The 23786-nt window shown below is 39.0% G+C and overlaps 1 protein-coding gene across 4 annotated transcripts in view; it reads left to right on the top strand.

Moving 5' to 3' along the window:
• Positions 1-23786, top strand: part of CDK6 (cyclin dependent kinase 6) — a 215761-nt gene that overhangs the window by 39928 nt on the left and 152047 nt on the right. The window lies entirely within an intron of this gene.

Raw genomic sequence — 23786 nt, 5'->3', positions numbered from 1 at the left:
GGGCAAAAAACTTCTGTTTCTGCAAGAGTATCTATAGAATAAACAGAAAGAAGAAATGAAGTTAAAGGGGAAAAGGGAAGGAAAAAACATGCCTCAAAGTACAAAGGGGTAATATAAATTAAAATTAGTTTGGCTTTAAAATTGGTAGAAGCTACAACTTCATGATGCTTTATCTTAAATTGTTGACCTGTTGCCCAGAACCTAAACAAACACACATTTGTTTTGTTCTCTTCATAGTCTGTCTCTTGTGGGAAACGTAAGGTAAATCCATCTTGCATTCATCCAGCTTTTGGTTTTATAGTAGAAAAATACAGATAAAAGAGTTGTTCTACTTAACAAGCAAACAAGATATTTTTGGTTTATTCCACAGGTTGTAAAATTCCTGTTGGTTTTTATTGTTGGTTTTATTATACCTGGTATATCCTGTGCCCATTTTCTGGTTACAGAGAAATTCGTTTTTAGATTTATTTTTCAATTATAGTTGACATACAATATTGTTAGCTTCAATTGTATAAGGTTATAGAGGAAATTGGGTCCTGTTATGTTAAAAGTTGAACTGATGCCCGGGTAGCATGGCTCAGTGGTTGAGCGTTGACCAATGAACCAGGATGTCATGGTTTGATTCCCAGTCAAGGTACATGCCCGGGTTGCGGGCTCAATCCCCAAGTGCTGGAGGCAGCCAATCAATGGTTATCTCTCATCATTGATATTTCTGTTTCTCTCTCCCTCTCCCTTCCTCTCTGAAATCAGTAAAATATATTTTAAAAATATAAAGAATATATGGAGAGTGAACTCTCTCCCTCAATAGCAGTAGTTCTCAGCTGAGGGCAAATTTGCCCTGAGGGGACATTTGGCAATATCTGCAGATATTTTTTGGTTGACAGCCTATATATGCTGGTGTCTAGTGGGTAGAGGCTAATGATGCTGCTAAAAACCGAAAATGCACAGGGCAGCCTCCATAACAGTTATCTGGCCTCAAATGTGAACAGTTACAGGTTGAGAAAACCCTAAGCTACAGCATTGTGTGGACACCACCATCAGCATTCTTCACCACCTAAAGGAATGAGAACATGAAAAAGTAGTGCATTTTTTTAATGATCACACATTATAAACTTCTGAGCAGTGGGGACTGTGGCTATGTACGCGAACCAGAATAGTCTGACTGTTGAAAAGATATGTGATAGTGCTTGTGTAATAAACGGGCACTTTATGTCTTTGTGCCTATGGGAGGAGAGGACAGTTAAGTAGAGTGACTGTGCATATCCCACGACTTTAGGAAATGACAGGCATCTGCTAACCCAGAAGGATGTATCCGAATATTTTTAATAAGTCACATTTTTAATATGCTAGAATTCCTCCAAAAGGATGGATAGTTATACTAGAATATTGAAGCAAACATTCTTCTTTTTCCATATATTTTGAAAGCTTCCCTGAAGCATACTTGATCATTTGAAGGCATAAGAATACTTTGCTTTCCCTCCTGAAATTAACTTTAGAGGTACTTTTGCTGTATTCGGTGGCAGAACGGTATGGTGGGGAAAGGATTGTTCCCAGGGAGAACCTGGGCAGGTCATCTTAACCATTCCCTCCCTCAGTTTTCTCATTTTCAAAAGGCAGGACTAAGGCTTGATGACCTCTAGCTTTAAAATTCTACATTGCTGTAATTTTAGTTTCAAGTAATAAAAAATAGATTGTTTATGCAAAGTCTTTTATGAGAGAAACTTTGAAGGCGTTAATTATTCCACTTTGATTCTTTGAAACTTCAGAAGTACCCCTTCCTACAAAGGCGTACGTCCATGTGTGAGGAAAGAAAGGAATTCCTGTGATAAATAGAAGTTGTCCCCCACCTCCAAACAAAATAAAGAGTCAAATGAAATTTATAACTGATTCTAAAATATAATTGTTAGCTAATTTTGAAGTTTTTCCACTTGTGTGCACTTAAGTATAAAGAAGATAATTTAATAGTACCAGTATTACAGCATTTTCACCCAATTTATGTTAAGGTAGCTGTTTCAGCTCTTAAGAAATTTCCTGTTTGCAAAGGTGAAATGAATTTGGAAGCTTTATTAAGGTTTTCAGTTTACCATTTAGTAAGTTATTGGGCTCTGAATGAAATGATAAAGATTTCCAGTTTACTGGATGGAAAATTAAATGGAACTTTAAGAATTTTCTCCTTTTTTTATTCCTAAAGTTTGCAGTTCATATTCGATGCAATATTATACTGAGTGGCCAGATTATTATGACCACCCCATCAGTAATTCATTGACACTTCCAAAAATACTGAATATTGAAAAATTCCTAAGAAAATACTCTCAAGGTCTTATTATTATTATTTGCATAACTAATTCACTTCATTGTACTGATGGGGTAGTCATAATAATCTGGCCGGTCATCATAATCTGGCCACTCAGTGTATAGTATCACAGGAAATGAAGCTTGTTTCTGTGGTGTCTCTGTTCTGATGAGACTGGGGGATTAGTTCTGGTATATTCTAATTTCCCTGGGCCCTGACTGGCTGATGGGATTGCTTGAATTGACGATGCTTTAAGGATGGACTCAAAGATGCTAAGAGCATTTAGCTACAGTTTGGATCTCACTCCCAAAGTGTATTTTGCTTACAGGGTATAGTAGTATATGACATGGCATACACTCATAAAATAGTGCCTTAGGTGACTTTCCATTCATCAGAGGTTAACTGAGCACCTCCTGAGTGCAAGGCACCTACTACAGGCAATATAATATGCACATGAAGAATCAAAATGTGTATGGTTCAGTCCCTGCCTTATCTAAGTGGGGTAATTATAAGTGAGCTTATAACGTAGAGGACCAATGCAAACTACTATAATGCAAAGAATCTATCTACACTAATAAAAGAGAAATATGTAAATTGGTCGTGATTCTGCTACACCCAGCAGCCAATCAGGATGGGCATGCAAATTAACCCAACAAAGATGGCGGGTTTAATTTGCATATGCAGGCGCGAAGCGAAGGCTAAATATGACTGAAGACTGAAGAGGCTTGGCTTCTCCACTGCAGCTGGAGCGGAGAAGCCAAGCCTCACTGCAGCCGGAGGGGAGAAGCCTAGCCTTGCTGTGGCCGGACCAAAGGCCTGGGTCCCGGGTGCCGGAGGAAAACTGGTGCCGGCAGCCAGGGGAAGAAAGGCCTATTGTACGAATCTTCGTGCCATGGGCCTCTAGTATATATATATATAAAAGCCTAAGCAACCGGCCAACTGGCCGGTAGCAATGACACACACTGACCACCAGTGGGCAGACCTTCAACGCAGGAGCGGAAACCACAGGCATGGAAACATGGAACAGACTGATGAATCTCAGAGGGAAGTGGGGAGGGGGGAGGGTGGGAAGAGATTAACCAAAGATCTTACATGCATACTAGAGTCCCGGTGCATGGATTCATGCACGGGGGGCAGGAGGGTTCCCCTCAGCCTGGCCTGCAGAGATCGGGATGTCAACTCTCTGACATCCCCTGAGGGGTCCCGGATTGCGAGAGGGCACAGGCTAGGCCAAGGGACTTCACTGGTGCACGAATCCATGCACCAGACCTCTAGTAAAGTATAAGGACCATTCAGAGGTACAAATACAATTCTTAAGAAGAAGAAATTGTTTAACTTGTGGAGCAGGAATGTTAGGCTCCAAGTAAGAGGTTATGAGCAGAATCACAAACGTGGAGATGAATGACATGATGCATGATGGAGGAGCCTGAGGTGCCAAGTTGACCAGAGTGTGAAGAGAAGGGGAATAGAAGAGATATGCTCAAGTGGTGTGGTCAGCAGATGGTAAACCTGGTTGAAATAGAATCTAGAGACAAACAAACTATTTAGGAGATGGGCCATTTCCTGGGGAGAGGGAAAAATGATGGCCTAAAGTGGGGGTAGTTCCCTGAGAATGAGGGTAGAAGTTAAATATGAGAGATAGTCTAGGTAACAGACTGGGTATGTGGCTGAACAGGTTATAGAGTTAACAAAATGAATTGCAGTGTTAATCTTGAGTGAGGGGATGGTGGTCCCACTGTTAGAAGTAGGATTCACAGGAGGAGGAACGGGTTTGAGGGAACACTGATGAGTTCTATTTTGAACATGTTGAGTTATATGTGCTTTCAGGAAATAACCAAGGCAGAGTTATACTTAAAGTATAAGAAATCAAGAGCTCCAAAGAGGAGTCCAGAAAACCTATAACATTCTTAAAGGAGACATAGATATCTTGAGTCCCACACTTGGAATGCCACTCCTGGCATCGTATGTCCCACAGAAGCAACCCACACATGCCCCATGTGAAAACTGAGCAAGTGACTATGCTTGTGTCACCAGCTAAGTGACGTTCATTCACACCAGCCTTCACAGCACAGGTGGTTCAGGTAGTGCCTCAGACACAATTGCCATCATCAAGGTCACTGGCAAATAGGGTCCTAATGTTGCATCAGTGACTGGGCTAGGACGCCCACATTTTAAGGGGGAAATAAGACTGAAAATGGAAACTTGGAGATTACCAGCATTTAGGATTGAAGGAGGAAAAAAAAGACAGAGACAAAGGCAGAAGCCAGAGAAGTGAAGCGTGAAATAGGAGAAAACTCAGAGAAGGCATGGGAGGGGAGTGTTTTAAGGAAAAGGAGGCATTTCATTCAGGTATCTCAGGTGCTGCCAAGGGATTGAAGACTGCACTTAGTAGTGGGCAGTTAATCAGTACCCATATGAAGACAGATTTTGCTGGAAGAGAGAGAACAGAAGCCAGTTAACAGATAGCAAAGGAGTGAGAAAGTGTAGCACAAAGTGTAGACTATCATATAAACGGGGGGGAATGGAATGTTGTTGGTTGAATGACAACCAGATTGAATTAAGAGTAGTACTAGTATAATATTTTTGTTGTTATACAAAGGAAATATAAGTATGTTTATAGATGTATAAGAAGGAGCTGGTGGAGGAGAAATTGAGGAGGAATGATAGGGAGTAAACATTGATGAAAGGAGGGCTTATCAGAGGGTGGAGGGCACAATGGGTCGGGAGACACCTCTCCTTGGAGAGGAGGATACTTTCCTATGAAACATAAGGGACAGAAGATCCATAGATGAGGCAAACAGCTTTGATTTTCTTCTATTACAAGAGAGGTGAGGCATTGGGAGCCTTACATGAGGGCTGAAGGAAGTGTCTAGAATTAGGCCGAGATGGTGGAAGAATGAAGAGCCACAGGTTGAAGACCAGGAAGTGAGTTGGCTGTCCTAAGAGGGATTTGAGTGAGTAGAAGAATATAAAGTGGTCAACACCCGCCCTGACTGGTTTGGCTCAGTGGATAGAGCGTCGGCCTGCGGACTGAAGGGTCCCAGGGTCGATTCCGGTCAAGGGCATGTACCTTGGTTGCGGCCATATCTCCAGTAGGAGGTGTGTAGGAGGCAGCTGGTCGATGTTTCTAACTCTATCCCTCTCCCTTCCTCTCTGTAAACAATCAATGAAATATATATATTTAAAAAAATAAATAAAAATAAAAAATAAAGTGGTCAACACCCTTGGAGTCCCTTAGCCACAGAGAGACTGTCCCTCATTGATAAATGAGGGCTTTGTAACGTGCTCAAGGCATGCACCAAGAGAAGCCTCATGCTTTAAAAAATAGCTCTAATAAATTAAATAAAAACTAAAATACTTAAGAATAAGTTGTCATTGTCATCATCATCTCACAACCAATCTTTAATTGGAGCACGTAACATGTCCCAAGCTCTAGTATGCCTATAATAAATGGTTTTATCTTCACAGCAACCCTACTGTATAGATGAGTTTACCTTGAAGTAATTTCCTTGTTTTTCAGTATTTGCTCATTGTTTAAAAGCTCTAGATATACACACAGACAATTTTTGGTATATGCAAAGAGTGGATTAATTAACTTATGTGTAGACACTTAAAAATCATTAGGGTGACATTTTATAAAAAGTAAGAACTCTTTTATTTAGCCAATCTGTCGAAAGTATTGTGCTTAACTGAGCTTAGTAATAAAACTTGGGAGAGCCTCCCATAAAACACAGTTACTATTTGTTGAATTCATGTTTCATCAAAATGTTAACTTGGAGTTGAAATGCAAAAGAAGAGATTTGATACAGCATTTTGACATTTGACATTTCAAAGTAATTTTATTAGATCATCAAACTATGAATTATTGAAGATTTCCTACTATAAACAGTTTTTTTCATTATCTTTCTTTGAATTTGAAACAAGTTGCATGCATTTGCCTGGAAGAAGATAAATTTATACAAAGATTTGGCACTATGTTTTCTCTGCTTTTTATTAATGAATGCTTTTGTTTAGTCTTACATCAGATGAATAGGACAAATTTGTGTTTTGAATAGCTAAAGCCAGGAACAAAATTCTCTTGTAACATGTTGACAGAATTCACTTGAAAAGTCTAATCTTACTCAGGGTGAGTAATTTTCAGTGTATTTCTACCCTAGCACACCCAAAATAGGAAGTAGACTCATCAGCTATAGTGGGTCCCCATGACGGTGACTCCAGTAACTTCCTAAGGGGACAATCTAGCTAACTGGCCATATCTCCAGTGTTAGCACATCCAAGGTGTACAAGAACCCACTGTTGATTAAGTGGCTGATTTTCAGTGGAGGGTAAGGAAGAGGTGGTTGACAAGGCCCTGGAGGGATTTTATATTATCAGGTCCTCACCCTCCAGTGTTTCCCGCCCCATGAGACAATTTGCAATGAAAACAATTCAGTATTGTATAAATTAAGTCTAAGAATTGGCCTTTTCAGAAGCGTTCATCTGTGCTGCCCAAAGAGATGGTTTCTTTAGAAGTTCTTCTAGCAAACCTGGGTAAATACATCCTCAGATTGTGCTTTTATTCTTACAGTTTAAAAGTTTCATAAATTAAAAGTCAAAATGCAGAAACATCCTATTGCCATGTGAAGAAAAGGTATGTCTCAAGGTCAAGGTAATCACTGCTGCCTTTTCAGGAGGCAGGCAGAATGATGGCTGGCTGCTCACACACTGGGAGCCAGTTCTGTGGTGTGGCTGCCATGTTCCAGGATCCACCTGGTATTAAAGCTGGAAGCCTGATTTTATTAGTATACCTAGAGGGATTGAGAGTCCAGAGATGGTGGACACATGCCAACCTCACAAGGAACTGAAGTTTGAACCAAAATGTTCATGAACTCTTTTCCACTAAAAGCCGTACTTTTCAAGTGTACTGGGATTTGCCAACGAAGGCATTGCCTTCCTGGCGTGCTCATCTATGGGAAAGCCACATTGTAGTGAGACAGTTGATTAGTGAGTGTTGACTCCATGAAGGGAGATGGCTGATGATCTCATTGTCTGATGGTCTCAAGCCCTGTGCCCGAAATATCCATCTTGACTGTAGAGAAGGCAGTTCTATTTGTCACACAAACTCCTCCCTCACTTATGACAGGGTCCAGGCCACCCTGCCAAATTATGTCTTCTCCAGACAGCTTTTATATAGATAAAATATAGGCTTTTTGCAAAAGTAAATTCAATTGATTATATTGCTCTCTGTTAGTAGCCATCACAGCCTCGTCTCTTATGTTTGGGATGGTCATAGTCTCTTGGGCCTTTTCTGCTGATAACTCATCACCTATATTTTTATTTCCCCTACTTCAGTCATTGAGTTTTCCCCTTTAGTTTGGTTCAGGGACTACCACATATTCTGTCACATGTCCTACTTATGGATACTTCTGTGTCTGTTCACTGAAATAACTTCCCTAAAATTAACCTCTTAGAGATAACTTTTTGACATATAAGTTATACTGGTCTTTGAAAAAGGTTTCACTGATATTAAGTAGAGTATTTTAGAGTTCTCTATTATTTTACTTAGCTGTGTCATTAATACACACTAAATTATATACTTTGAGGTTTTACATTTTTTATAAATGAATTTTTTGAATTCTAAACAAATAATAGTATATATTTAAGGGGGAATTGTCCTACTCTTACCAACTCATTTTTTTCCTTTAAGAAACTGCTATCCTAATTATAAATACACTGTATACCTAAAAACAAAAGAGAAGTAAATATCCAAGGAGGGGGTCAAAAACAATATAATATATTTATAATAAATAAACAATATTTATACAATTAGTAACCTGTGAAATACAATTTTCCCTCTATTCTATGAGAATGATTAAAAAGACTAAGAAGAGACTAACTTATTGGGTTTAACATCATTTTAGCATCTCAAAACAAGTCAGTAAAAACTGTGAACTCATACAACTACTTACTGTCTGCTCATTTCTCTGTTAAAGGGTAATGTGTAGCTAATTTTGCTTTTTGGTTTTACTTCTAACAAAGAAATATAAGCCAAGAAGGCAGTGATTAAATATCCACATGTCTATAACTGTAAAAGTTGCATAAATATGTTCATTCCTAGGGTTATATTTTTCTAAAGTATTGTTCATTACCTAACGACATTGAAATTCTTTTCCTTTTTCTTTTTTTTTTTTTGGTAGGATAGGATTTCTTTTTCCAGTTACTTTCAGTTGCTGGTGATGTGGCCTTTATTCTGTATTTGATACCATTGTTCTGTGTTTACTATTTCCCATCTTAGTTCCAGGGGGCATTCTGTAGATAGTGGTCTTATACTCAAGTAACTGATGCCAGGTAATAAGGGAGTGGCTTTAAGTAGAGTGAAATCCTATTAACAGCTAAGAAACACTAGTAACTGATGTTAGCAGAGATGTGCTTATCAGGCTGATGTTTAGATCTAACTTTTGTAGGTACTAATTCAAAATGCGTTATGTAAAGATCCATCAAGTTCTAACTTAAAGACTCGTTAAATTGAAATAGATGGATAGTCTTATGTAGAGAATTGGACAAACTCTTTGAGGAACAGTTCAACATGATGGGCTTATTGATGTGTCAAGATTTAGACCTGAGCGAAATAGTGTGATTGAATGTGTGCCATGACACAGATTAGTTCTCTTCTATTTTGATAGTGCCCTGAACCCAAACTGGGGCAGGGCTTACCTAGCATGTGATGTAGGGTATGAGGTTGTTTCTTTCAGGGAGTTTGCTTTTTGTAGTTCCTTGGAAATTTCTCAAAATGGTGGGAGAGTGGGACATGTTGTCATGTTAAAATATTTAGTGACCTAGTTTGGAGCTAAGTATACTTTTGTAGAAGCAAGATACACGGGAGATTTAGGATTTGCTCCAACAGCTAAATGAACTCAAATGTATAACTGAATGTAAATTGCTTTGAAAGTTGTGCATCACAAGTTAATAGATTCTAGACTTTGTTTTTCCTTCCATGAGCCAAGCATTCCTTGGATTTAGGGGTGGGTTTAAATTAAAGAGTAGCAAATTGCTTCCCTCTTTGGAAATAAGCAAAATCACCCTCTGATAATAAAATATTTCTTTAACATGTCAAGACACTTACTGAGGAAAGACAACATAAGGGGGGAAATGGGGATCACTTCCTTAGCGGCTTGCTCTTTAGGAAATGGAGTATGTTTAATAAAAGTGCAATTGCCTTATTATACTGCGTGACTTGAAAATAATGAGACAAAGAACAAAATGAACACCGCCATATGAGAACTTATAGGAACAAATAAATCTTGTCCCATGGGAGGCAGTCCAGTTTTTCTAGCTCTGCTTTCATTGAGCAAAACATATTCAGACTCTTGGAATTTTCTTCAGAACTGTTTTATGAGTCAAACCCCAAAATCAACATCTTTACTTTATTATCACACCTCTTTTTTGGACCCAAAAGAATATTACTCAGCCTAATCCCCCACTTAATTTATCAGACTTAACTCCGTCTATTTCTAAAAATATAGTGTACTCTCTTATACGACAATTTAATATTTTTATTTATTTATTTATTGACTCAACGATCATGGCTGGGTACCTCCAGTGAGTCAGGTATGTTGTGATAAAAATAGGAGTCTTGGCTCTGGAAGTGGGAGGGTAGAAGGGAGATAAGAGAGGATAATGGACGATGTTCACCCCTGAGCAGACTTTGTGGATGAGTAGAGGAGGTCACCAGATAGAAAAAGGGGGAGCTTTCTAGGCAGAGGTGATGGCAGCTTGTGTTAAGGAATTACGCACATCTCAGGAACTGCAGATATTTCAGGATGGGTAGAATCTAGTTAAACAAAAAGAATAGAGTGGTAATTATGGTCAAGATCAGGAGGGTCCTAGTAAGCTGTGGAATGGAGAATTGACTACAGCAGTTAAGAGTGAGGGTTCTCATGCCTGATTATCTGAGCTCAATCCTGGCTCCTTCATGTACAAGCTTTCTGATGGTGGGTATTCTACTTACCTTCAATACCTTAGTTCTTTAACCCTTTTGCAATTTAAAAAGGTTATATATACACACATATACATATAGAGAGAGAAGGACTTATGAAAGCAGTTGAGGCATTGTTAAATTTTCTAAATTGCAAAACATTATGGAAAGCATGATTATCTTTGTGTTTAACAAAAATAGAAAAGAAGCTCTAAGAGAGCAGGGATCTTGGTTCATTGGCCTTAATAACCCCTAAAGAATGTAGGAGCTCAGTAAATACTTGGTTGCATTGGTCTTTCTCTGCTGCTTCTATTTCTCTAATGTATTTGTATTTCTTACCAGGGCTCTTGTAGACACTTCTTATCCATTTTCCTCACCTCCAATTTTATTCCCCTACAGTCCAGCTTCTAGTCTGCAGTCAGAGTGGTATTTCCAAGTGTTAAAACTGGCCATAGTATTACTCATTGCAAAGTCCTTTGATTATTCCCCAATGCCCATAAGATAACTTCCAGGCTTCTTAACCTGGATTACCAAACTCTTCTCAATTTTGCTTCTGTGTACTTTTCCAGCTCTTCTCTTGCCATTTTCCAAGATAATCACCAAGTCATGCCAAACTATCCACAGTTCCCTAAATATGAATTTCCTGCATACCTACATACCTTTGGACACGTTGTCCCTTCTACCCGGACTGTACTAAACTTCCTTTACTTATCTGGCAAATTCCAGATCATCTTTGTGATGCATCTCCTGGGCCACTCTCGCTCTAGGCACATTTGAGTGCCTCTTATTCAGGGCTCCCATAACCTCTTGAACTCTTTTACAACCCTTAATGTGCATGGGATAACTCTATTGGGCTAGACTCGCAGTGGTCGGCAAACTCATTAGTCAACAGAGCCAAATATCAACAGTACAACGATTGAAATTTCTTTTGAGAGCCAAATTTTTTAAACTTAAACTATATAGGTAGGTACATTGTTATTAACTTAATTAGGGTACTCCTAAGGCTTAGGAAGAGCCACACTCAAGGGGCCAAAGAGCCGCATGTGGCTCACGAGCCACAGTTAGCGAGGGCGGGGACTGCATATTCTGTCTTCAACTCATCATCTACAGCAAATGGATTTCTTCTCCTATATCTCCACCTCAGAACTTCCCAGTGTTGGTGAGAAGCCTGGTACCAATTTTTCATCATCTAGGATGAAATTAGAAAAATAAGGGCCTGTGCTGAATTTTGCAGAAAGCTAAATTTGCGTACATTGTGGGTGTTAAAATGTGCTCTCTTTATGAAATACCTGATAGTAGATGGTAGGGTGTATTTATGTCTTAGTTGGCAATGTTCTGTCAGAAACCTATGTTTGTTGGAAATTTTACACGTCTCTGCAAACCAAAGGTCTGGGAACACTGCTATATCTCATGGGGTGGCACCAAGTCCCCAAAGTCAAAAGCCTATGAGTCATCCTTGGCTTTTCCTCCATCCTCATCCCGCCACCCCCGCCACATTCAGACACTTAGCAAGTCCTGCCAATTCAACCTCCTAAATATTTCTGGAATCTGCACTCTCCTCTCCGTCCTTGCTGCCAATTCCTTAGGACAGGCCCTCTTTATTTTCTTGCAGTAACAGTCTCCTTACTGGTCTTCTTGCCCCTATTCCCCTCTTATCCATGCCCATCAGAGTGAGCTATTTAAAAAATCAAAAGTGCATGCTCATTGCCCACAAAGTAAAAGTTTCTGATGGCATGCAAGGTTTATCTCCAGTAGGGTTTTTTGCTGTCCCTTGTTCACACTTTCTCTTGGTTTTGAGTGGCTTTCTTTGCCACTTGCTTGGGTAACTCCTAATGGTCTAAGACAGCTCAGTTGTCACTTCCTCTACAAACCTTTTTCGTAGTTTTGGGTTAGGAGCCCCTCTCTATTTCTCTTAAAATACCCTGTATATATCTCCACCTCAGCAATTCCAGATTAGTTAATATTATTCTTTTTATGTCTGCCTTCCCAGTAGACTGAACAACTTAAGACAATGTATTCTATCCTTTGATCTTTCTATTCCTGGTACTTAATACAATACGAGGGAATAACATATTTAATAAGTAATTTGTTGGCTAAATGCATTTGTTCAGTGTTATAAATAGATGTACACTGTAGAATGTTCACTGACCAGAATGAAAGGTGAGGACAGGGAGTCTCCATGAGGTAAGAGACAGAATAAAGGCCCTCTGTAGCAGTCTAGGCAAGAGTGATGATGCCCTGATCGGTTTGGCTCAGTGGATAGAGCGTTGGCCTGCGGACCGAGGGGTCCCGGGTTTGATTCCGGTCAAGGGCATGTACCTTGGTTGCGGGCACATCCCCAGTGGGAGATGTGCAGGAGGCGGCTGATCGATGTTTCTCTCTTGTCGATGTTTCTAACTTTCTATCCCTCTCCCTTCCTCTCTGTAAAAAATCAATAAAATGTTTAAAAAAAAAAAAGAGTGATGAATACCTGAACTCAGGAAATGGAAGTGAATGGAGAAACACTTTGGTGATGGATTGGTGATTGGTTGGAAGTATGGGGAAATGGAAGAATCTAAAATTACTTGAAGGTTTCTGGACTTACTGGTAGAAAATTGGTTGGATGTTGGTGTGATTCATCAAGGAGATGAGCTCTGTTCTAGACATTTGAAATTGAGGTGTTTAAAATATTGGTTGGGGTTGTCCAAAAGGTAACTGGGTGTGCGGAGAGAACTGTTTTTGAGAGACGGGTTAAGGATTCACCACATTTAGGCATATTTGAAACCATGGCCATGAAGGAGATAATTATCATTTGTTGTTTGTTATGTGGTGGTGGTGAGAAGAGAATAGGACCATGAATGTAGAAGGTCCAGATGGCGGAGATGGAGAAGCCTGTGAAGGCTTCTAATTGAAATCCTGGTTCTGCATCTTATGAGCTCTGTCACTCTGGACAAATTACCCTCCGAATCTCATCTTCTTTATCTGTAAAATGAGAACATTAGTACCTACCTACTAAATAAAGATATTGAAAGAATTTAATGAGTTTGCATATGTAAAGTTCCTGGTACAGTTCCAGGTTCATTCTAATGCTCATAATGATAGATTAGAGAGGAGATTCAAGAAAATATTTCTGAGGACATGAAGATAGTTTCAAAACAAAGAATTTTTTTATTACACTGGAGATGACAATTAACATCTTAAAACTTATAACCAATCTAGTTTGAAAGAGTAGTTTTTATAGTATATAAAAACTTTTTTCCACCATTGTCAGATGGCTCAGTTGGTTGGAGTGTCATCCTATATGCCAAGATTTTGGGTTCAATCCCAGGTTGGGGCAAATGCAGAAGTCAACCCATGAATGCATGGATGGATGGAGCAACAGATCGATGTTTCTCTCTCTCTCTCTCTCTCTCTCTCTCTCAAAACAATAAATAAATAACAATAATAAAAAATACTTTTCGTATACAATTCTGTCCCTCCCCCTTAGGCTGTTATTGTCACAAATTACATCTTTATTCATTGTGTGGCCATTAATATGGATTTATTACTGCCGTATGCATTTGTCTTCTTAAAATATTTTTATTTCTTTCAGAGAAGAAGAGAGAGGGAGAGAGAGATAGAAACATCAGTGATGAGAAAGAATCATTGATCAGCTGCCTCCCGCAGGCCCCACACTGCAGATCTAGCCCACAACCCAGGCATGTGCCCTGACTGGGAATCGAGCCGTGACCTCCTAGGTTCATAGGTCAATGCTCAACCACTGAGCCATACCGGCCAGGCTGAATTTGTCTTTTTAATCGTATCAGGATAAAAAGAGTTTGAAACTAAAATACAGTAATATTGGCTTTTATTACCTTTGCCAGGTTTTTTTGTGTTGTTTTTTTTGGATGTTTGCTTTTTGACTGTTTGATTTATAATCTGTCTCAGTGTGGATCTCCTTGCCTCATATTCGTGCGTCTAGAAAGTGCTCAAATAAAGGATCACAATGACAGTGATGAATTAAACTATTATAATTTAATGATAATAATAATGATCATGAATTATCCACCAGTAGAACATAATCAGTATATTGTGCTTATAAGTCAAGAAAATGTTAAATGCATGCTACAAAGAATTCCATTAAAAACTTATTTTTTAATTAAATGTATTGGAGTAACATTGATTAATAACACTATACAATTTTCAGGTATACAAGATTCTAATTTGACATCTGTGTACTTTTAATTATTGCATGCCCCCCTCCCAAAAGTCTAGTTTCCTTCTTTTACCTTATATTTGACTCTCTTTACCTACTTCACCCTCCCTCCACCTTCTTCCCCACTGGTAATGACCAATCTATTGTCTATATCTATGAGTTTGTTTTTGTCTGAAAACTTTAATTTTTAAAAAGTTTGAGGACTTAAGATGGGTAAGAATAAGGTATCTAACATATTTACTTTTGTGAAATACCTATTTGCCTAACAGATTCCCAGTATGAGTTGTTCCAATGTGATGTTGTTGTTGTTTTTGTTGTTGTTGTTGTGTGTGTGTTTTCAAAAGAAAAATTCTGCCTTGAAGGAGTTATAGTTACAGCTACATTTACAAATTCTTATCTGCTTTAGTTTTTAATCATTCTTAATACCATGAAATATTTACCTGTCTGAAATATTTTTTGACCAAAGATTAAACTCTAAAATAAAATTATGTGGACGTATTAAAAATCATAACTTAGTATTTATACATTTTTGCATCTGAACAAAACACCTCATTTCAGATCCTTCAGTTTAGTAGTTGATAGAGCTATCACTTCTTTTCTCTTTTCCAACTGTGCTTTGTTTTCTTATCTTTTAATAGTTTCCTGAGGGTGTTCTTAACACAATAGCTCCTGGAAATTTTGCTAGAATAAATCTCATTTTTAAATGTAAGATGTTAGAAGTTAATTTTTATAGTGACTTTTTTTAAAAAAACCATGCTTTGGTTGTTTTGGTTGCTTTTACCTCGTTCTATTGGAAAGGGCACAGAATTTTTAGTCAGGAGACGTAGGTGTCGCACTCCTTTATTTAGCTAGCTTTGCCATTGTACACTCTCTCGGCCTGTATTTCCTCATTATTAAAACAGCTGTACAGCACCAGGTAATCCCTAAAACTTTCTCCATACTTAGAAAATTCCTGGGTGTCTCATTTGTCACACGCAGGATTTTTCTTTGGCTTGTGTGGTGACCATTAGGGTAATTTGAAGACTTTGTGAGCTGTTGTTGTTTCTCTTGTGTTCCATAGTAATTCTGTCGCTTTCAACCTGACAATTAGGCAGATATCAGAGAAGTAATTTTATTTTTCCCACATTCTTTTTTATGGAGTTACCCCTTATTGGGGGAGGATCAAAATTCATATACCTTGCCCAGCTGGTGTGGATCTGTGAACCAGGAGGTCACTATTCTATTCCCAGTTGGGGCACTTGCCCTGTGTGTGGGCTCAGGCCCCATTGGGGGGTGTGCAGGAGGCAGCCAATCAATGAATAACTTTCATCGTTGTTTCTCTTTCTCCCTCTCCTTCTCTTTCTGAAATTAATAAAAATATTTTTTTTAAAAATCACATACCTTTAGCAAGACAGTAAATGCCTGCATATTATTTTTTCCCCTCAAACAAAGTTAAACTTAAGTTGTTAATATATTTATTTTAAAAACCACCTTTTCAGGATTGTTGATCAGGATTTTCTCAGTAACGTGGAGGAGCAGATTGAAGAAAAGTATATGAGTGATGAAAGGAAGAAAAGTTGAATGAGAAAATAAGCTTTTATAATTTTTCCTGTGAATTTTCTGAAGACCTGTTTTTCTTAGCCCAGCATGTAGAGCATACATGGGATATCCAAGCTTAGTGAAGACATTTGGGAATTGGCATTCCTGCAAGGAGTGTCAATAGGGTGTCTCATTTGTCACAGAGAGGTATCTGCCCCCAAATGCTGTGCTACATACAGAGGGGTTAGGAAATTAGGCTATGGAACTAGATAGCCTGACTTCACATCTCCACCACTTACTGTCCTTGAGCCTCAGGCAAAATACTAAACCTCTCTATGGCTATTTCTTTTCTCTTTTTGTTTTTGAAGGGCTTTATTGAGATACTAGAAGCCCAGTGCATGACATTAGTGCACTCGGGGGAGAGGGGTGTCTCTCAGCCTGGCCTTCACCCTTTCACAGCCTGGGAGCCCTCGGGGGATGTCCGACTCTTGGTAGCCTGACATCCTTAGCGCTTTCTTGGAGGCAGGAGAGGCTCCCGCCACCACTGCTGCACTCGCCAGCTGTGACCCCCGCTTCTGACTGAGCAGTGCTCCCCCTGTGGGAGTGCACTGACCACCAGAGGGCAGCGCCTGCATTGGGTGTCTGCCCCCCGCCCATACTCCCACCCCCTCACACCCCTACCCCCGCCCCCCCCCCCAGCATAGTGACCAGTCATTCAGCTGTTTGGTCGATTTGCATATTACCCTTTTATTATATAGGAGACTTTACATAACATCAGATTCACCTGTATAAATATACAGTTCAGTGGTTTTAGTATATTCATTGTGTAATCATCAACATGGCCTAATTTTAGAATATTTTATCACCCTACAAAGAAACCCAGAACCCATTAGCAGTCATTCTTCATTCCTCCCCCACTTCTCCTTCCCCACTCCCCCCAAGACTTATCTGCATCATAGCATGTACCTGTACTTCATTCCTTTTCATTACCAAAAGTATTCCATTATATGAATATGCCACATTCTGCTTATCTGTTCATCAGCTGATGGACACTTAGGTCATTTCTACTTTTGGGCTATTATGAATGATGATGCAGCGAGCATTTGTTTACATACATCTGTTTCTTCTTCTATAAAATAAGTAACATCCCATAGAATTGATATAATTTTGAAAAATTTGATTCATTCAATAAACATTGAGTACCTAGTGTGTGTTAGAGACTGTGTTGGGGAGAATTAAAAGAATATAATAAGCAAAGTTAAAGTTGTATTTATTTATTTTTTTGCTGCAAAAAGCTGTTTCTATTTGGTCCAGTGCATGGGAGAGGGCTCCAGGGTGTTTAAAAGAATGGCTAGTGGTTTCAGGGACAGAGGCTCAGGCAAAAGCCAGACACCAGGGGAATGCAGAGGGCCTCTCAAAGGGCTGTGCTTGAGGGTGAGCCTTTCAGAGATACTTGCCCAGCCCAGCCTGGAGGCCCACAGCCTTTGGAGGTGAGTCGGGTGGTCACCCGTCTACTTGATGCGTTTCACCTGCTCACCCAGGAAGTGGTTCTCCAGGAAGCCCTAGAGATGAGGGTCTGTGCAGGTAGAAAGCAGGTAGAAGACATCCCAAATAGCTCCTCTGGGGCCGAGCTAATCGCACATCAGTTTTGTGCTGATCAGTTCCAGTGTGTTTCTATATACACAAGTTTTAGCGTTTGCTCAATTTTAAATATTTACTGTAGTGCAAGTCACATCTTGTAAACTTGTCCAGTTTTGGGGATTCCCTTTTAATTTGTAAAACATTTTTTAGCCAATGGATATAAAGATATTAACTCATAGATCCACACTGCCAGGTGTATGCAGATAGAAGCTAAAACTAGATTAATAGAATCTTTAAAGATGAACTGGGAGAAAATGAATCATGAAACTTTCTTATAACACTCTCTTTAAGGCTGTAAGGAATGTAATGGTTCAGTAAGTAAAAGATGTTGACTGTATTTGCTTGTCAGGTTATGGGTAGCCTTAAGTGTAACAGTACAAAATAAAAGGGTTTCCCTGCTTTAGAGTTACTATTGATACACGTTCCTGTCTGTTTCCCCTTCTGAGCGACAGTGAGGTTGGAGAGGGGTTGTTTAGTGGAGGGTTTCAGGAGAACATATGTCCTAGCCTTGGACTCAGCCTTTAAATTAATTAAAGTCTATAGCTTTGTATTGTTTTAAAGTATTTCTTGCCGCCTCACTTTATTTTCTGTTCTAGGTGCCATATTTCTGTTTTGTGATGAGCTTGTCTCTCTTCTTCCTTTCTCTACTTTTGCCATAAAGTGTTCCTTAAACCAGGAACCTCAAATAGGAATTCTGGGAAGAAGCCTCATGGCTTCTTGGGAAAGATGAATTAGTCTGATCTGCGGCTGTCAATTACTTTTGCCCAGCGGACATGCTCATGGAGAAACCATTTCAGGCGAATAGTCTCCCAGCAAGTCAGAGAATGGGTGTAGGGACCACTGCTTATGTGCTTGAGCTTAATTCATTTTGTCTGATATATAAGACGTGCTTGAAGCCAGATAGTAATGTTTCAAAGTCATTTGATCATTTCAAAATATTGATGCATGCCTTAGAACTATTTTTTGTTGCAACAGAAACCCAACTCAAACTGGGGAAGCATGAAAGTGACATTACTGGCTCCCATAACTAATAAATCCAGGGGAGGTCGGCACAAGCAGGTCCCGGTGCTTAACCACTATCACCCAGGATCTCTTGCCTGTCACCTCTCTGCTCTGCCTCTGTTTGGTGTTGGCTGAGTGTTCACCGGGGAAGGCTCACTGAAGTGGTGGCAGAGATGGCCGTCAGCAGCTGCAGGCTGATCTGTTGCAAGTTTAGTAATCCCAGAATACAGAGAGCTCTACTGTCCCGGAAGTTTTAGTTTAAAATTCCTGGGACTGATTCTCATGGTCCTGTCCATCCCTGAATTAATCATTGTCACTCTTTTTGTCCAGGGTAGATTACATGCCATCCAGCGCCCATGCCTCCAATACCATATTACCTGAGTATAGGATAGAGTCGTTCCTCAACAGAAAATGAGAATATGGTTTCCAGAAGAGGTGATTGATGTAGAAAGGCAGACTCCACCGATGTGTACTATAATCTATATCATAAAAGGCTTGTGGCTCTCGAGGCGGGTAGGGTGGGGTGCCGGCAGTATCTGAGGAACATGCGAGGTGTCACAGGGCGGCGGACATGGCCCTGATGGCAGAAGACCCTATATGCGCATGATTTAATTGTGTGCTGGGCCTCTAGTAGATGCAGGATGAATTTACTCCAATATGATATATAAAGTTTCATACACTGTTTATAGAATTTATTTGGAACTGCTACATACTCATGCATCATTACTTTTAGTTTTATGTATCAGCCTTTTCTCCCACATCTAGATAGTAAAGCTCTCAAGGGCAATACCCGCCTTTAGATATATTGGAATCTCTCAAACCAAACACAGTGGCTACACACAGTAGGTACTGATATTTTATCAGTGCCCCTAAAATGGCGATTTCTCTCTGGCATCCAGGATGCTCATTATTGTTGGTGGCAAATACTTCTTACACCATCCAGTGTCAGTTGAGAATAAATGCACACCCAGTCCATATTTATTGAGCAAAATGTGAACACCCTGGCCAGTATTCAGTAGTGTAGGCCTAGTAGAATGTGTGAACATAAATTTGTTGCATGCAAGCTATAGCCACAGAATGTGCTTTTGGGCTATAAAGGAAGAGATTAGAGATTTTTTAAAAGTCTTCTCAATTCCAAAGACAGGCTGTAGTTCAAGTAAAATTTTGTTTAGGGCCCTTAGTCAGCTGTGCCCGACGTCTTATATTTGATGTCCAAAGATTCAAGCAAGATTATAGGGGGAAAAGTGACAGGAAAAAATCCTCATAGGACTTCCTGTGACAGGTCAAAGTTTAATCACAGCAAATAATGTAGATTTCCCTTCTATTATAAGCACAATAGAAAGGCAGGGCTTGTGTTTCCAAAGCATTTGTTTGGGAGACCTTTGTAAATGATAATCTTTGGAAATCCCAAATTTATTGGATGTAATCCCATCCATTAGATGAAGACAACTTGCCTATGCAATAGATCCAGAATAGCAAGTTAGAGAACACGTCAGGAAGCAATCATTAAGAATTACAATGGGTAGGATGCAGAGTTAATTCACGGAGATGTTTTGCTATGAGATAATTACATCATCGGGACAGCTGGAAAGCTGCGTGCTGTGCTGGACCACAGTGCTTGCTCCAGCCCTGCAGCTGGGGGTCAAGACAATAGAGACAGTGAGAGAATTACTTTATGAGATAGTGGGGGGCTTGGCTGACTTAATTGTGCCTCTTCTGGATTGTGTTTTCACAGCTAAACTGGATTCATGGACTCAGTAAGTGCTGAGAACCCCTTTTCACTTCCACTTTTTTAAAAATAATTTTTGAAGATATATTTTTATTGATTTCATAGCAGAAGGGAGAGGGAGATAGGAACATCAATGATGAAAGGGAGTCAGTCATATATTGGTTGCTTCTTTCATGCCCCCTGCTGGGGATGGAGCCCTCAACCCAGGCAGTGCCCTGACCAGGAATCAAGTCCTGACCTCCTGATTTATGGATCAACGCTCAACCACTGGGCCACACTGGCCAGGCCACTTCTACTTTTTGAACATTCACTTGGGTCACATTAAGCGAAGCTCTAATGGATAAATATTGAATGGTAGTTTTCATTTCCTCTCAAAGTAATCTGAGATATTGCTCATATTCAACACAGTGTGGTTATATTTCTTTTATGGAACTGCAGGTCATTGAAATGGTATTTTTGTTAGTTTACTGACTAGCAAAAAAAAAAAAGTTTAAAAAGTCTTGAGATGGTAGTCAACACAAGGAATCATACAGTTGAAGTTATTTTCCAGTGTTTGTTCAAATGTTCAGACCTGTCTGGCTCTTTGGGTTTACAAGTGTAGAGGTTCTAGGCAGCCTGGCCACATCCTCATTGGTTTGTATAAATACATTACAGATTGTTGCCCTCTTGCCAAATATCAGGGATTTCATTTCTTGTTTAGCTCAGTTACTTACGTGAGATTTGCATCTATTTTCTCTTTATTTCCCACCAAAGTGCCTATTATTTGATTTGTGGTAATTCCAGAGGGAGTCTTTGTAGATAAAAAAGCATCATGTATATTATATTCTAAAATGCTTAAGATTAATATTTATAACTGTTAAGTCGCAAGACATTTTTCTATCCATTATGACTAATATAACTTAATTTTTACTCTGATAATGTTTACTGAACAATTAAGTCAAACTAAATTTCTTATTTAAGTGAAAAGCAATATTTCCCAGTACTTCTGTGGAGTACTGGGCTATAGGGTGTTGATACCCAACATTAGAACCAAAGAGGGGATATCCTGCAGGTCCTCCGAGGACTTTTACTTCCCTCGATGTCACTTGTGAATTTTGGAAGAGAATGTAATACGCTTGTTTCCCACATGAAATTAATAATGCCACCTTTAAAAAGGATTATCTCCTTGAACAGCATGAGCTGCTCCTACCTCACACCATTCTTTTTGTAGCCTGGAATATGTATATACGTTAAAATTCATATAAGAAGATTCCACACTGTATACTGTGACACATCTCTTTAAAAATTCCACTTTTTAAAAATTGCCAGTTAAAATTAAGGCCTTTCAAATTGGCAATTACAGAATAGTCATGGGGATGTAAATTTCAGCATAGGGAATAGAGGCGATAATGTTGTAGTAAGTATACTAGTATATGGGGACAGGTGGATAGTGGAAATATCAGGGGGAACATTTTATAAAGTATATGATTGACCACTATGCTGTATGCCTGCAACTAATACAGAATAACACTGAATGTAAATTGTAATTGAAAAATAAAAATTTAAAAATAAATAAAATAAAAAGAGGGCTTTTTCTCAAAATGGTGAGTCTTAATATTTTGGATAAAGTGATATAACTTTGAGGAAAAGTACTTGGGTGGGTTAGATGTTATTCTTCTATTGTGTCATACAAAGAGTGCTTGCAAACGGTTTCATGAGCTGAAGCAACATTATATGCCACGGCTGTTTGGTAACTTAACGGTTTGAGAGCAGGTGACTTTGGCTCAGCAGTGTGTTATGATCACTTCATTCTCTAGTTATGCCCCAGTCAAACGTTTCTTTTCCTTTTGGAAAGTACTTAAATGTCTTACATATTAAAAACTCTAAGTGCAATAAGAACTAGAGTTACTGAAATCATTGCCGCCAGAAGCAGTGGTAGACACTGTGTCTTCATTGAGGAAATGTCATGGGAAGCATGTTTAAAGGAACATTTATGAAGCACAGGAGCAATGGTGAAGCCCCATGTTTGACCTTGAGTTTGGTATATGCCATCTTTGGTTCATTGCTATTTTATTTTATTACAAAAATAGACGCAGCAGATAGGAAGAAGCTTGGTTATTTGGAACTCCTTTTTTCTTCCAAAGGAAATAAAAAGTGAAGCCATCAAAGTCTATGGGTCTAATGGGAAGAAGATGGTTCTCAGGAGCCTATGAATACATGATAGGTTACTCGGAATTACCCAATTTATAGAGTTGTTTTGATAGACGTCTCGGGTGTCAGATCCATGCACGATAGCAATCATGTTTTTCATAGTGTGGCACTCAGATGTCTTATGATACTTTCTTTAATACATTTACTAGCTAGGAGTTTGTACTTTATCAGAAGAGTGTTCCAGAATAAGTCACATTGGTGACATTGGAAGAGTTTAGAATTTAGAAAAAAATAACTTTGGAAGTAGATGATTAAAACTTTAACAATCAGAATATTTGGAAGTAGATAAATGTGAGGAAGAAATTCAGTTGATCTTAGTGGATTTGAATGGAGTTGCAGAACTCACCTCAGACTGCCCATAATTAAAAAGTAGTTTGAATCTGGCTGTGAAGTGCGTGTGGTTGGTGGCGGTATTGTCCACCCCACTAAATTTAACTTACAGGGTCCTTTAGTTTAACATTGAGTTTAGATTCACAGAGAATGTTGTGGGTCCCATATAGCCTAGAGACATACAGTCGGGTGGTATGGTAGCCAGGTAGGCATTAAAAATTTAACAGAGGTAATATACAAAGTGGATAATTGAGAGTCAACCCTGCATTTTAGTAATTGGGTTATGTGCACATTTATAGTTAGTCCCTTTAAAGAGTGTTATTAAGTTTTTAAAATGAAAGAAAATAATATGAATAACATTTTATTAGCCTTTTCTGAGTGTTTATATTACATCCTTGTCAAGAAATTTACTGACATCTTGTTTATGAGTGGCTTAATTCTTCAAACAATTGCTGAACATCTCATGTACTAAAGAGTGTACTTTTATGATGGAAATCAAAGGAAAATGTGTCTTTGACTCAATTGTTTTGATGCTGAAAACTGTTTTCGAAACTTAAATTTTGAATTGGTGTAGGATTTTATGAAAGAAATTGAATTCGCCCAGCCGTACTTGATCATGAATTTGGTTAGTCTGTCTTTATCATTCAAGGCGACATAGTTTACCAGTGCAGTTTCTTCCCCTGAAAAAGAAAGTTTGAATTTTACGGTTTTAATGAGCATGATATTTGGAATTTTAAAGCTAGGAATGTATACTCTTTCTAGGGAAATCATTTGATTGACCAGGATGAGAAGGCTCTCTTAGAAGTAAACCAAATTTCTCCATATTCCATCCTACTTATTTTCACAGACATGATTGTTCACACCTTAAATTCCAGGGAAAACTTCATTGCAAAGTCCAGCATCTCCAAAGAATGCTCAGTCAGTCTTTTTAATAATTCTCGAACTGTGAGCTAAG

Source organism: Myotis yumanensis, unplaced genomic scaffold, assembly GCF_028538775.1.
Source record: "Myotis yumanensis isolate MYYU_CA2020_CCGP unplaced genomic scaffold, mMyoYum1.0.hap1 SCAF_9, whole genome shotgun sequence".
Lineage (NCBI taxonomy): Eukaryota > Metazoa > Chordata > Mammalia > Chiroptera > Vespertilionidae > Myotis > Myotis yumanensis.
This window is presented reverse-complemented; position numbering and strand designations above follow the sequence as displayed.